Source organism: Python bivittatus, unplaced genomic scaffold (assembly GCF_059951505.1).
Source record: "Python bivittatus isolate LINGU-HERP-01145 unplaced genomic scaffold, Pbiv_v1 ctg000700_np1212, whole genome shotgun sequence".
NCBI classification, from domain to species: domain Eukaryota; kingdom Metazoa; phylum Chordata; class Lepidosauria; order Squamata; family Pythonidae; genus Python; species Python bivittatus.
Genome location: NW_028277098.1, coordinates 13,449,281 through 13,462,843, shown reverse-complemented (window position 1 = coordinate 13,462,843; position 13,563 = coordinate 13,449,281). Strand labels below are relative to the sequence as shown.

The window sequence follows — 13,563 nt, the reverse complement described above, 5'->3', positions numbered from 1 at the left end:
ATGATGTTGCTCTCTTATTCTTAAAGAACTATCCTAAATGCAACAACAAACTTTTAACATATAAGGGAAACCAAATGGGGTCTATTTACAACCAACAGAGAAAAGTGGAGAAGTCACTGCCTTTTTGAGTTATTGGGAATTGCCTCCTTTTATTCTCAATGGATTGGAGCCAGACAAAGCTGATTGCACTGAAGTTCCACTGAAATTAATGAGATTGGTTACACAAGAAGTCTCAATTGTTCCAATGGAAACTAAATAAAATTAAAGCAGTTGGGATACAATGGTTTTAATAGATACTGATTTTTCCAACTATAACTAATGACTATACAGTGTGTGTATTTTTTAAACATTAATATATTTTTGTTTTATGGCATTACATTTTATGAAATGAAATAATTTAATATTTTTGCCCATGACCAAAAAAAAAAAAAAAAAAAAAAAAGCTTGTAGGTCTCAGCTGTTAAAGGAGGAATGGGTAAGCCATAGCCCACACGTGGCTTCTCTATATTCTCAAATCATGCCACTGAATGTCAGGCTTAGAATGGCCACATTTCAGTTGAGTGATTTCAGGTCTTTGGAACTGTGGCTATAGAGTCTGAGGATAAAGATGGGAGTGATTTGCATCCATTCTGATTCCTAACCTAATCCCCTGCAAACTTAAAAAAAAAGGGGGGGATACTAACCCTGCCTTTTCTCGTGATAATGACAACATTACTGGATAACCTCCTGCCACACTCAGTTGGTTAGGAAGCTGAACTGCAGTCCTGGCTCTTCAAGTATTAGAGAATTGGATTTCCAAGATGTAGATTCAATCTCTCAGGATAAAAGTATTTTAAAAAAAAATGGGTTGAGGAAGCCTGATCTTCTGGAAGTAGAAAAATGTAACTAAAATAATAAAAGAGGTAGTGATCACCTACATTTGCATGCCGTAAGTAAGAGTTCATTTCCTATAATCACTTATTAAATTAACCCAGTTACAGGAAAACAAACCCCAACTCTTGGTGATCCATTGATGTTTGTCATTTTACACATGCAAAGCATGATAGCTGTGATTACTTTATGACAACTCTAAACAGAAAGACTGCCCTAGTGTTTCAAGGACATATGTGTCGTGATAATGCATGTAAGGTTGAATGAAGATTCTGAAAGAGGCCCTTCACCAACTCTGTTAACACAAGCAAAGCTCTACTTCTCAAAGCCTCAAAACGACTGTGTATTTTGAAAGTACTGTTGGCCTCTTGGAAGACTGTCCACAGCATTCTGGGGATGGCTGTGCCTACCAGGTATTATTCTTTCCTGGCAGTCTCAATGGAAGAGTTGTCTGTGCATGTATATGCAGAAAATCAGGAACAGCCTTCAAAGGAGCAATGTAAGCCTTGAAAGAATGCTGGTGCTCTAATGCTTTGAGGAGGGATGCTTTACTCATGCCAACACATGTTGTGAAACACTTCTTTTGCATGCTTTGCATAAGCCTAAAATCCACCCACCCACCCACCCAGTTTGTACAGCAACTGTAAGCCAAGGCTGTTTTTGTCTGTATTAATAAAGATATAGTAATGGTATAACTATGGGAAGATTATTGTATCATGCAATGCATGCCATATGTAACAGTGGGCACCCTAGGTTAAGAACATAGTAAATACACCATGGAAACCATCTTAACATCTACCATTAAAATATATATCCAGCAAACTGGAATCTTAGTTTGGGATACACCAAAATTTACCGTTTTTTCTTCTCTATCTCAATTTCCCCTTTGTTCCCCAATTTTTTGTTACTGCATATCCAGATTTTTACACAGGGAATTTTCCCCTTTTATAAGAGGGAAAATATCCTTGTATTTGAAAAGAGATTTTTCATCAATTCTGTTTAGTGGACAGCATGGACACTTCCAGTACTTTTTATGGGAACTGTATTTTATTCACTATGAACTAACCTTCAGAACTACCTTGCAACTGCATACCATTTTGTAATCTTTCAGTTTGTTGTTATTAGTTATAGTAATATTTGGCAATATTCTCCACAAAAGAACTCATATGTATTAGATTACAGGTGGCTAAAAAAAGAAAGCTGTTATTAACTTTAGCTACTCTGTTTCATTAGGGCAATTCTGTTCCCAGAAGAAAGGAAGCAGATAAACAGAAGCAATAATGATCTTAAATTAATTGGAACACAGAATTATGAAATGTTGTTTCTACATATCTATTTTGTGTGATTAGCAATAAGGTAACTTAATCTTTAAGATAACCTACTGAGTCTGATTTCAGCTCAAGAAAATTCTTTCAATCCATTATAATACTGAGCTTTTACCTAGTAACTAGCATCACAAATACCAGTTTTCACATGAGGGATACTTAACTTTTTGATGGCTGAGAGCCATACATGACATGACTTGCAATGGGTGAAAAAATTAGGCAAAATGAGTGGAGCTAGATCCCACTTGACAGGGATGACATTTTCTATTTTTAAGCGGTTTTTAATGGAGGACATGTCACTTAATTTTTTTAGTTGTACTGCAGCTTATTCTGCAATGGAACAATGCTAATTTTTTTTCACAAATCCACAAGTAAAAGGGTCAATTCAGAGTCGGCTTTAATTCATTCAAGACAGAACGGAGGTGTTCCCAATTCCTAATTCTCCCTAGAACTCTGCCCCCAACATATGGGATAAGCCCAGCTCAGGTATCTTGCATGGAAGACAGCTTATTCTTTATATTTGATCATTTAGTTGGTTCCAACTCTTTGTGACCTGATGAACAACAGTTGTTTGTTTATTCATTGATACATACAATTTGTAGGTCATCTGACTTCCAACAACTCTGGGCAGCCCTAAGACAAACCCCTCAAAGCCGAAAGCAGCCTTTCCCCCCCTTTCAGCCCAGCACAAACCAGCCCCACCCCTGCCCAAGAGCTCCAAAGAGGCTTTGCACTGTGAAGAATGGCAAAAGAGCCAAAAGCAGCCCTTTCCCCCCTTTCTCTGCAGTGCTCCCTCTCATCCCTGGGAGCTGGCTGAAAAAGCTCTGTGCCGAAATCTAAGCAGGATTTTGGCATGGAGTTTTTTTTCAGCCAGTCCGCAGAGTTGAGAGGTAGTCTCTCGACAGGTGGCAGTGGCTTGGAGCCCTCCTTGTCAGCTTCCCCACTGATTTTCTGGGGAAGCCGGCAGAGAAGATTGAAAATGGTGATCACATGATCCCGGAGTGCTTGGCAACTGCAAGCCGCTGCTGCCTGCCGAGAGGACTCCCTCTCGTCTCTGGGGCTAGCTGAAAACGTCTCATGCCAAAATTCAAGCAGGATTTTCAGCCACAGAGGATTTTCAGCTCCAGAAAGGAGAGGCTTCAGAAGCCTCTCAACTCTGGGTCTGAAAATCCAAGCGGTTCTGAGGCCCTCTCGCACCCAACCCCCACTGAACCCCCTTGCTCCCTCCCCCACCCTGCAGTGCTTGGGGATTGCAACTTCCTGCCAGCTTCCCCCAGACTTGAGGGTGAGAAGCCGGCAGGAAGTTGCCTAATGACCAAGGTATTCACTTAATAACGGCAACTGGGACTGCCAGGATAGCAGTTGCTAAGCAAAGCAGTCAGTGATAATTGGTTTAAACCCACATTGCTTAGGGACCTAAACTCCGGTCCCAATTGTGGTCATTTCTTCATGCAGCCTTCTAATGATCCAGCTCTGACAGCGATACCATATGTAACAACTGGGAAAACCGTGACTTTGAAAGTATGTGTCTTCATTGTCAGTGATCTTTCTCCACACTTGAATATTTTGTCTAGATCTATTATAACTTCTCCATGTAGCTGGCAAGTTTTTATTTCATGGCTTTAATCACCATCCCCGTGAATACTTAAGTCTAGAAAGATAATGACTTACTACATCAATTTTTTTCTCACATATATACATTGAGTTGACATTGCCTGTTGATACAATTTTCGCTTTTAAAATATAAGCACTAGATCAGCTTTTTTACTCTCCTTGTTCACCCTCAACAAGATTTTTAAAAAATATCTTACTTATTTCCAACCATCAAAGTGGTAACATCAGTATAACTGAAGTTGCTAATGTTTCTCCCAGCAATTTTAATCCCAATTTCTATTTCTTCTGTCCCTACTTCTATTCTATTTATAATGACACATGATATAAATCAAATAAATAGTGACAGCATACAATCTCAGTATACTCTTTTCCCAATTTTGAACCATTTAGTTGCTCCATATTCCATTTTAACTGTTGATTCTTGGTCATAATGTAAATTCTGAGTATACCAGAGCTACCCACAATCCCCAGTCAATAGCTTTAAACAATCTATAAAACAAAAATGGACATTTTTGAACTCATTTGCCTGTTGTATTATCCACTGGATGTTTGCAAGATGATCTTGTGTGCTTATGCCTCTGCTGAATCCAGCTTGTACACTCAGCTTCCTCCATATATTGTTGAAGTCTGGATTGGAATATCTTATTTATTTATATGGTATTTATTGCTTAGCTCAATAGTGGAAGACCCTGGGTGGCATACATACAACAAATAGAAACAAACAAAAGAACTCCTACCACAAAAACATCATCAGAAGCAAAAAGCAAAAACAAAAACAAAAACAAAAAAATCCCACCATTTATGTGTCCATAATTATCTGGCAAATGCATTGCCCTTTTGTGGTACTGGAAATTAAGTGGATCTTTTCCGGTACCCTGGCCACTATATTTTCTTATAAACTGTAAGTTATCATGCAAGATTTTAAATAGTGTGGTGTGTAAATTGACTTGTTAGACAGTAATATTATAATGTGTATTTTTAATATTGTCATGTTATTTTTAACCCTCTGGTTTTTCTGTGTATTCTGCCCTGAACTACTGGGAGTAAAGCAGCATAGAAACGTTAGAAAAATAAAATAAAATAATCAATTCCTGCATCTTTGTTGTTATCAATATTTTATAGGGACCGTTTTTATTTCATTTCCCAAAATGTACCATCTCTTCTTTATTTTGCCTTGTCTTCTACCATGCCCATTTTCCCCTTTATTTCTCTAAATTATCTTGTTTTTTGCACGTTATCTTCAATTTCTTTTCATTGCTTATTTACATACTTGTTGTCTACATAGGATCTTGCTCTGTTATGGAACTAGGTGTCTGGTTTAGCAATTTTTTCTCTGTCATCTTTTGCTTTCTGCCTTTCTTCAGCTACTCTCAGCATATCAGCAGATAGCCATTTTGTCATGGATTTAAATTCATAGATCTTCAGGCACTCTATCAAAACGAATCCATTTAACTGGTATTTTATCTATACTACATAATCATATGGGATATTGCTGAGATTATATCACGGTGACCTGATGATTTTGTTTTCTCTCATTCTGAGTGGTAACTTTACATGAAGAAATTTGTGACCTGGGCTACAGTCAGCACCAGATCATTCTATCATTTTTTAGGTTGCATCCAATCACCGACTGACACCCTTTTGTTAGTAATGATGGGTACCTCATTTCTTCTATGATTATCTTGTCCACAGCAGAAGATCTGATGCTCCTCTGCTTTGAAGTGACTTATTTCATTCCATTTCAATTTGCTTCTTCCCTTAATGTCAAATGTTCAACCTTGACATTTCTGCTCCAAATGTTTGCTCTGGTTCAGTTTTGACATTCCACATATCTTTGGTGTACTTATACTTGATATTTTTCAGCATCAAATTTTCCTTCTGCATCAGAAGATGGACATCCTTTTGGTTTTCATCTAGCCATATCATAAACACTAGTACCACTCATATTTGTTCTCTGTCTTTCCCCAGTAGTGTATTGAGTATCTTCTGAACTAATTCATGTTTTAGAATCTCATTAACAATGTCCTGACTTTGATTATCAATTTGGTTTCCTGGCAGAATACTGACTGGGTTGCCACTTCCTTCTCCAGTGATTCACTCACTCACTCACTCACTCACTCACTCACTCACTCACTCACTCACTCAGTTGTTATGTTTAGTTGTGCCAGTCACAGCATTTAGGTATGTGGATGTATGGATAAACTGAGACAGAAGTCATCAGAACTCTTAGTTTAATTCCTTGTGTTCACTGCCATTTCACCCCAATCCTGAGAAGCTGTGAGAAGATAGCTGTGGCTATCATAACTATCTAATTAGCTTAAGGACTAATTTTCTTTTAGAGAATCAGTGTATCTATAAACGTTAAGTGCTTCATACCCTCTATCCCAATACTCAGCAATAATCCATTGATATAGGATATCATTTTTCCTTGCCACTTTCTATTCCCTTTGTATAAAAACTCATCAATTTAACTGGCTGTAATCTGCCATAGATATTTCTCAATGAAGGATTCATTACATTCTGTCTCAAAATCAGAATTTAAAGGAATATATTAAATCTGACAATCTCTACCCCCAATATGAAGAACATTTTGTCCCCTTCAATGAAATGCAAAAAAGCTATGAATACAGGTAGTCCTCACTTAACCACCGTTCATTTAGCAACCATTCAAAGTTACGATGGTGCTAAAGTGACTTACAACTGGTGCCCAAAGTTATGACTGCCACAGCGCCTGTGGGGTCATGTGATCATGATCTGGTTGTTTGGCAACCAGCTTGCATTTATGAAGGTTGCAGCATCTTGGGGTCACATAATCGCCATTTGAGACTTTCCCAGCCAGCTTCCAGCAAGCAAAATCATTGGGGAACCATGTGATTTACTTAATGACCACATGATTCACTTAACAACTGCCACAGAAAAGGTCGTAAAATTGGGTCTGGTCACGTGATGATTCACTTAACAACACTTGCAAAAAATGTCATAAAATAGGATCTAGTCATGTGATGATTCACTTAACAACTGCTTCACTTAACAACCTAAATTCTGGTCCCAATTGTGGTCATTAAGCGAGGACTACCTGTACTTTAAAAAAAGATTTCATAGGCATGTAGCTCAAAAGCAAACACCCTTTTCAGTGGCATGCTTTTTCATTAAAGCAACAATAAATAGTTCCACTAAGCTTAACACATCTGTTTTACTTAAAAATAAGAAAGGACCATGACCATGGGCATTTGGGATGGGGGGGGAAGCAAGCGATGAAATATGTGTTGTGATGCAAATCTTGGCCTTTACATATTTGTATGCAATATCACAATGCAAATATAAAATGGCGGAGCTTGTATTGTATTATTACAACATGTTTCATCATTTGGTATCATCATGGATACTTATACACAGGGCTGAAAATTTTGCTTCTGCTCCCACTAGTGATGTTACCGCATTATTGCCACATTCTCTGCAGATCTAGGAAACATTCCTTCACATATAGATCGGACATTTCTCCATCTAGAAGATCCACCAAAAATGTCCTTCACATATAGATCGGACATTTCTCCATCTAGAAGATCCACCAAAACTACAGGAGGGCAGAACACTAGGATCTGACTGATAGTCAGGAATAAACTAATATAAAGCAGATCTCCAAGAGAAAACAACAAGACAATGTGGCTACCTAAGATCTCTTCTCCATGAAGCTTGGCTTGTGGCTTGTTTAGAGTTTACCAAGTTATGTGAACCCAACATGCCTGATACTTTTGACCAAGAGTGTTTTGATAATGATATCTGATAATGTTCTCTGGCTTGTTCCCACTGGGCTACATTTACTTGGCATCAACCATAAATAAGTCACAATTAGTAGCTTTTAAGCCATGTAAATATAAAGAAAGAAATGATCTGGCCAGTGCACTCACCAAAACTTTAAAAGCACACAAATATTTTGTGTATGTATAAATGTGATCACTAACACAAAAATGACTATCTCATCTAGCACATATTGTCTCCATTTCATTTCTCTCTTAATTGTTCATTTCATTGTTTTCCCCACTTTCCCAATCATGGGAGAATGTGCATTTGTATTTTGGGACGATACTGCATATATCTGATGAAGTGGACCAGAGTCCTGAAAGCTTATTATTACAGAAGGCCTTTTTTTGGGGTGGGTGGGTTAAGGTATCTAAAAACCTGAATAAGAGATCATGAAAACTTTTTTTTCAATAAGATAAAATCTTGAAAAGATGTATATCCATTTACATGCAAAAGATCCAAATTTGCACTCCAAAATCATCATGAAAAACAGGAAAGATCACATAGCTGGGGAAAAAAAAAGACTGCTGTTTCAGATTTGGAAGAAACACAGCCACCAATACAAATAAACTGTTTAAATTTAAGAAAACATTCTATATTCTCTTGTGGTGATTACAATCTGACCAAGAGCCAGATTTGGAATATAACTGTAGAAACACTGCTCACATTTAGAATGGACATTTGAAGAGGCTACATATAAGAAATACAGAATAAGCTGAAAGATATACTACAAATAAGTAGTTACTCTCATGGACAGAATGTTCCTTAATATTTTATTTTAAGCCAGTCACTGTATTATGAATGCCAGTGAAAACTGATTATAGTGACAGGAAATAGAAACTTTTTTCATGTCAAGGGCAGATTTATGTTGCTTCAACTGGAATCTGCTAGAATCTGCATTCTTGCAGTGGTCATAATCAGAAGCAAAGTGGGAGCAGACATAATACATCTTACTTACATGTACATTAACAGTATAATCCTACAGAGATGGGCTGGTAGGCAAACTTGGGTGCTCAGAGAACTGACATTTTAAAGACACTTCAGGTTCTGAAGTTCATGGGTGGTTATATGAATGTCACTATGGTTGTGCATATCCTTTCTTGACATCCAGTCAATAACTGTCTGTGATAGGAAGAACACACTGTGAAGAAAATGCCCAAGCTCTTCCTCCCATAGTTTTCTAAGGGACTTGCTGTACCCTTTTTGGTGGGTCTCCCCTTTAAACAAGGTCTGGCTAAAGGGGAAGTATGGTAGAGAAAGGAAGAAAAGGAGTGGTTGGTGACAGAGGAACTGAAGAAGGGAGATGGGGGAAAAATGAGAAGTTGAGAAGAAAAAAAGGAAAAGAATCCAGAAGAGAGTTGAAGACACCCAATCTGAGCAGTGGAGAAGCAATGGAACCAATGGGGCTAGCAGAAGTGACAGAGCAGTAACAATTGAGATGATGACATGGAATAGTAGCAGCTTTCCAGCAGCTTGAAGGGAAAAAGAATAGTCACAGGCCGTCCTGGGCAACAGAGGAGACCCAGTGAAGCCAAGCTTGGCAGCTGTAGCAGGAGCCTCCTTCTCCCAAACCAGGCTCAGCCAGTACAACCCTAACACCATCAGCAGCTAGAATTTCCTACAAGTAGACCAAGTACCAGAGAGCCAGTGCTAGAAATCTGAGCACCAAAGAGCCTAGCAGAAGCAAAGAACAGCAGCTATGGAGTTGTTGCTGCCACCAGCACAGTAGACAAGCTGTAGCAGTCCTATGACAATGCTATCAATCCTTCACCCAGCAAATGGTTCAGAGACACCATGCAAGTGACTGTGGAGATGGTGAGTTGTGGGAGAACTATAGAAAGTCTAATGGCTTAGAAAGTAGATCTAGAACAGGTTAAAAACAGTACAGACCTCAGTGGTTGCAGCACCTTTGGGTACTCTTCTATATTCCATGGTTAGCTTTTTGAATTTTCATGTTTTTTGTGACAGAACACAGAGAAATAGGCAAGCAGACAAACATGGGAGTGCAGTAGCTAGAATGACCTCAGGTGGGGGAAAGTTAGGGAAATCTCCCACATTTGGATAACTATCCAGAAAAACTAACTCTTATTGATATATCCCATGGGCTGACTACATTAATTTGGCAAAGAACCATTTATAGTATCCCACTGCAGTGGTGCTATTAGGTAAAGGTAGAAGACACACCACTGATCCCTAAGTTTAGATACTGAAATATAGTTTATGAATGCTTAAACAAGATAAAATGTCGTATTTTCTGAGTATGTATTGCATCACTAAAAAAAAAAATTGTGCAGTTGCTAGTTCCAGTAAAGGGAAACATAGCAAAGCAAGAGAGGTCAACTTCTATTTCCATGTCAAAATATCAAAAGGCTTTGACTGCAGCCATATTTAACAACACTCTGAGTAGATATAATACTAGAGGAGGAGACTGACATGAAAACATAATAGCAGGGTGATAATTCTAAAGTAAATCTACACAGAAATCAGTCAATGAATATTAAACTACAAAAGAGGCAAGAACATACTAAATGTTGAAGTACATTTTCATTTAAAGGGGAAATGTTAATTGTGGCCCTTAGTACAGAGCAACTCAAAAGATATAAACTAACTATAGAATGACAACACCCTTTTCATAGTTAAATAGAAGGCTCTGGCCAAACTACCATGTTGTCATGATGTTATTACCATGGCAACAATTGTAAGAGTTCTCTTCTAAGTATTTAATATCTAACAGCTTCACAACAAAGCTAACTAAATGATGGTAGGGACAGAGTTGAGTTGAGGATCTGTGACTCAGAATTGCTGCATATTAAAACCATTTCCTTGGGCTAAAGTGGGAATTAAGTCTTATGAACAGAACAATTCATGAATGCTTATAATATGCAATCCTGCTAAGTTTAAAAACTATTTATTTATTACATTTATAAGCTGCCCTAATCTGTACAACATTGGGTGGTTTACAAAATACACCAGTAACAATAATAAAAATGCAACTTATATAATCCAAAAGAAAGTCTGGGGGGGAAAAAAAAACAATAATCAATTAAACAACCAAAACATCTCACAAGGGGTCTACTATCCATTCTAACTCAGGCCCTGGGGACAGAGCCACATTTTATGGGGTCACTTAAAAAGGGTGAAGGTGGGGCTATACAAATCTCAGGTGGGATAGTGTTCCAGATGGAAGGAACCATGACAAAGACGACCAGCTTCCTGGGTCTCATCAGGTAAGACCATTTAATTATGGGACCTTGCCCATGCCAACTCTGTCAGACTGAAACCAAGTCCCATGCAATGAAGGGCTTTATAGGTGATAGGCTTGCACCCACATGTCTACTTTATACCCAAAAGCCTACTGATAACCAGTGCTGCTCACGGAGCAGATGTGTTACATGTGCATGCTCATAACTGCCCATGCCACAGCATTCTGGACCAGCTTTAGTTCCTGAGTGATCTTCAAGGGCAGATTCATGAGTAGCTCATTGCAACAGTCCAATTGAGAGGTGACCAAAGGATGATGACTATCTTAAGGTCTCCTGGTCTAGGTAAGGGCACAACTGGCACACTAGATGAATTTGTGCAAAAGCCCTCTTGGCGTCAGCTGCCACCTGCTGCTCAAGCAAGAGCAATGAATCAAAGAAAAATCCCATGCTGAAGAGTGAAGTGCAGTCCTCATTCAGGATCAGAGATGATTTATATTTTGAGGTTCAAAATTTCAGTAATCATTCTATGGCTTATGTCAACCAATGTGGTAAACTGGGAAATTACTGGGAAATTTTGGAATATGCTTTTCCAAAATAAAGTACTGGGAAATTTTGGAATATGCTTTTCCAAAATAAAGTAATTTTGGGTGTTTTAATGGAAATATTTTAGAAACCAACTGAAATTATCTCTTTTAGTTTTTAAATTTAATGGATTTTAAATTTCTAGCCCATAGGTGCTGCTCCTTCCCACAAGGAGGTAGGACTTATGACTGGGGTGACTGATGGACCCAGTTGAGTTTCTGAAGGAGTTTGAGGTTTGTCCTATGGATCTGCAAGGCAGTTCAACTGACTCCCTTGTTGTTGCCTGAACAGGTAGGTGATGTGGGTTGGGGTTGGGTTGGATTGTCCCTATGTGGCATTTTATTGTGTGTCAATCTCAGTGGGCTAACTGGTTCTCTGAGGACTTGTTAGAGATGGGGGGGGAGGGGAAAGATGCCTTGCGATTCTGGGTGGTTTTCAGCAAAAGCCCCAAGTATTGGGAGGGCACTGCAATAGTCCAAGTGAATAGGACTTTCAAGAATTTCATGTTTCCAGGCAAGGCTACAGTTGGCACACCAGCTGGGTGAATGGACTCTGGCTACAGTCTCTACTTGCCCATACAGAAGGTCTTTCAGAAAGTATTTCAAGTCACAAACCTGCTCCTTCAGGTTTGTTTCCCACACCAAAACAACTACCCCAGTTCAGCCCTACTCCAAAACCCACTTGAGATCTCACAGATCTTGAAGAGGGATTATTTTTTAGTAATATTAAAGAAGGTGTTAAATTACTGTTAATGCATATGCTTGTTTGGAGGGAGGGAGGGGGAAGTCTCCCTCCCTCCCTCCCTCCCTCCCTCCTTTCTGTAGGTCTTTTAGTTTTGGATTAGTTTTTAATACAAAACTAAACTTTGTACATATAAACTTTAATAAAAATATATATTAAAAAAGAGATCTCACAGATCTCATAAGCACAGTAATGGAATGCCTGTGGTTTCAGCCTAGCTGGAAGGGATTGAAGAAGTTCCCTCAAAGGCATGTCATTCTGAATATGGTGGGATATACTCTTCCTCCTTCTTCTCTAGGAAGGAGTTTGCTGGCCCTAGAGCTGTGCTATAATGTAGTTGCTAAATGTCCTGGTTGCTCCCCATGCCTGAGCTATTGGATCCTCCATCATTTGCCAGGAAACACTATAAAAAATTATTCAAGTTAACCAACTTGTGAGTCCCAGTACTATTAGATCTTCCACCAGATCTAAACCACTTCTGGTTTAATCATTCCCAGAAGGATGACTATGTGATCTCCAACAGCAGTTTAGCAAACCCTCCTGCTTCAGTTTAGCAATAAGTTCTTAACCCAGTAGTTCTGAGACAGCCTAAATCTAGTCTCCCCTTGAAGGTGGGGCTGTTCAAATCTCCCCTGTCAACACAGAAGAGACAGGATCTCATCCTACAATAGCAGCGGCAGCAAGCTTCCCATATCAGCTTTCAAATATTCCTGGCAGTGGGGCCACAACAATGTGTACTTCCAATCAGCATTCCAATCTGGGGTAATCTGGAGTAATCTTCATTCTATAGGGTACAGTTCAAAAAGTCCTCATTCAGCCAGGTTGACTCTACTTCCTGATCTTCTGGACTGTCCTCCAAAATGACCTTTCAGATGGTCAGCTTCCAACAGCAGCAGTAGCCTACAAGCAGCTGCCTCTGCAGAGCCAGTTCCCAACTGCAGAAAAAAGTGGCACCTCTCTTGATCACCCACTTCCTCACTGAATGCTCCTTTCCTCTGGAACTGATTTATAAACATTCATAAGAACACAATCTCACTCTTCAATCTAGCTGCTACCTATGTCCTCAGGGCCAGATAACTTTGCCTTCATTGCCTTGCCCATCTTCTTGCCACTCCTCACTTGTTAATGGTTATAACAGAAGTACTTTTGCATCTCCCCACAAGTCTTCTTGCTGATGGTGCCACCTACACAGCCTCTTCACAGTCCACAAATCACTCATGTTACAAGGATACATGGTTCTTTCCATGGCTTCTGAGTAAAAACAGTCCTTGCCCTCACTTCTTTTCTTCCCAAGTTTTCATATCCTCCATTTTCACAATCCAAACAAACAAAATAATTGAACTGGCTTAATATTTTCCAAAGAGGCTGAAATCTTACTGCTGTACTTCTGGCTAAAAAAACTTCAGTAGACTCTTCTACTCAGATTC

The 13,563-nt window shown here is 39.0% G+C and overlaps 1 protein-coding gene across 3 annotated transcripts in view; it reads right to left on the bottom strand.

Annotated features, from left to right (window-relative positions):
* The window catches only part of CDC73 (cell division cycle 73), a 151,513-nt gene that overhangs the window by 54,622 nt on the left and 83,328 nt on the right, over nucleotides 1-13,563 (bottom strand). The window lies entirely within an intron of this gene.